The following is a 3,071-nucleotide window of genomic DNA, read 5'->3' on the forward strand; positions in this document are numbered from 1 at the left end:
GAATTGATTTGAATGACTATCATATAAATTCTAAATTTCAGCTAATCTTCAAAATGATTTCCTACTGAAGCTTATTTCCTACTGATGCTATTTGTACAGTTTTGAATTAATGGCAAAAAACTCTAGAAAAATGGCAGGAATAGAGGAACCTATCTGTTTATATTCAGTTTTCTGATAGCAAAGATGGATGTGTTGGTTCTTTCAAAGCCAGTCCAGGTGTCAAAAGCTAAATCTGAAAATAAATAGAAATTTTACTAATCACACAATGTAATGTGAAACTAACAGCTAGCTTCTATATCCACGTAAGATGCAACAATGGAGAAAAAGGAAGTTTAATAAACTCTGAGCGCCCTATTCATTATATACAAAGTAGTTAGTATTGATTTTGCAGATAGTATAAGGATGCAATATAATTAATTCTCTCATATTGCTACTGTGTATTTTTCCTAATACATATATCTTTTCGAAACCGAACACTGGAGGCTCTCCATAAATATTATGGGATGAATAAATTAATTCTTGATGCATTTGAATCCTCCAAGTACACTTGCTAGGTTTCCCTTGGGACCAACACTAAGTGATTACAAGATTGGCTCAAATTAAAATAAAGAGCTAGGCTTAAAACTAAACACCTTTGTGAGGATGAAATCTCATAATTTTGGCTAGAGATTAATCTTACGAGTTGTAGAATATACTAGTATACCCATATATACCAGTTTATGAAGAGACAGGGATCTCTGTTTTGAGGGCTGAAGAGTTTTTTTTTAGCTATGCTACTATACTTTTGAGTCTCAAGAGATATGTGGATATATTACACATATTATACAGAATATATTATATTACATTTATTAATGTACATGAGTGTATCTATTACATATATAAAATAGATGTTATATACATCTATAAAATCTTCATTCTTTTTATTTTTGCATTTTAAAAATACACATGTGAATCTATGCACCACCTATCATCTGTTTAATGTATTATCCATCCATTTATCTATGTACCTAATTATATGAGTATTTATATAATGCATATGTACATTCATGTATGTTTATGTGTATATATTAAACACAAAAGGGATAAGAATGTATTAGTTAAAGTATGAGTATGAGTACCCAAGATGGCCAGATTAAATTTTGCCTCCAATAAGTACTGGTTATGTGACCTTGAAGGAAGCTGTGTAACTGTTGTGCCCCTCAGTTTTAACTTGAAAATTGAGAAGATTCATATACTTCTTCTGGAGCCAACTTGTAAACATTTAGTCTATGTAAGATCTTTAGAATAGTATTTGAAGTATTATAGTTCTCTCTATTAGCCGTTATTGTTATATTATTTTGTTTCCCAAATCATCTTTTGAAAATTTCTACTTAGGAAACAAAATCCAACATATTTCACAAAGAAAGAAAGCCATATAGACTTATCTGAGAGATGAAAACCCACACTTAGGTAGTATACAAGCAATTGTATTATTTACTAGAGGGGAGGAAAAGAGTAATATACAGGGTCACTAAAACTTTAAAGAAAAAAATAGAAAGGATAATGTTTAATTTAGGTTTCGGTTCTGGAAAATATATTGCAAGTGGAAATGCCCAGGTACATTCTATTTCCAAACACAAATTGAGAATTTGAAAACTAAAATGACTAACTTCTGCTAATCTGCTTAGGAAGGCATAAATTGTTAATCAGGCTGCAGGCAGTAAGATTTAATTCCAGCTTTAATAAAAAGCCCTACCGGAGGAAGGAGGGTTCTTGTGGTAGAGCTATGAAGGGTGGAAAGAACTATAACCTCTGACCAGGTGACTCTCAGGACATGATGGATAGTTTCCCCTTGAAAAAGACTCATTTTAAAGAAGTTAGTTATTAAAAATTAAGTTGCCAGCACAGGCTAGAAAAATTACATTTTTCACTTCTTTGAATGAAACTTAAAGGAGAAACAGGTTAGACTTTATTTAAGAGCATGATTTGTACCTTGTATGAGCACTTATTGAGCCCTTACTCAGTGTTTTACTTACTATGATGTCCTCATCTTCAAATTCCCATTTTGAGATGGAAAAGTGATATTTTAAAAATTATTTTTCTCCTTTCCTCCAACCTGGATTTGTGTACTCCATAAAGCACCTTCTATTTGTGTCAGGGGGTCTTTTGCTGTGCAAGGAATCAAATAATGAAATTTCCAGAAGTCTCAGTTGAATATCATTCTTGGGAACACTTGTCAATCAGGTAAAACCTAAATTGGAAAGCATTTGACAAGCATAGCAACTCCTTAGCTGCAGAGCTTCGTGGCTGCTTTTCTGGATGGTTGCGTTTAACACAGTCCAAATTTCACTCCTTGCTTTAAACTCTTCCTTCATAACATCATGGATATTAGTGCATTCTTGTTAATTATAAAACACGGCAAGTTTTTCTCTTGTCTTCTGTGACAGGTTTCTCTAATCAACCATGATGAAAAGATTATCATACAGGGAAAAAGAGAGAGGGGAAAAAAGCCATGTAAAAATCTACTTTAGCTTAGTGACAAATTGGGAGACAAACATGGCCTATTAATGCTTAGAAAATCCTGAGTGCAAATCAAATTTTTCTTTTATTGTGCCCAATTAATCCAGCCTCCCATTTCAATCATTTCTCTTCTCTCTGTGTCTACAACATAATATTCTTTCATTGCCTCCTGTTAAAGGCATACACTTAAGAGCATTTTCCTCTCATGTAGTTTGTGACTTCCTATTTTAAATAACGTTACTGCCCTACTTAGTATCCTGTCCTATCTGGATAGAATATGACTGTTTGAATTACCAGTAGATACCACTCACTAGCCAGCCCTCAATTGTGGTCATAGCTTAAATGACACAAAGTAGCATGCTTCTTTTAACTCAGGAGCTGGGAAGTTTTCAAAGAACCAAGCCAATGATGCTTTTGGAGTGTGAGATATGGGAAAGAAGATCCAACTTAAGAGAGAAGAAAAAAGGAAATATTATGACACAAAGATTTCAGGGTTTCTGCCTTCAAAAAGGAAGATTTACAGATAAGCATAATTCCTTTTAGTGATGGTGATGGTGAGGTGGTATGCCCTC

The sequence above is a fragment of the Megascapheus bottae genome, chromosome 4 (genome assembly GCF_031878675.1).
Source record: "Megascapheus bottae isolate mThoBot1 chromosome 4, mThoBot2.hap1, whole genome shotgun sequence".
Classification (NCBI taxonomy): Eukaryota; Metazoa; Chordata; class Mammalia; order Rodentia; family Geomyidae; genus Megascapheus; species Megascapheus bottae.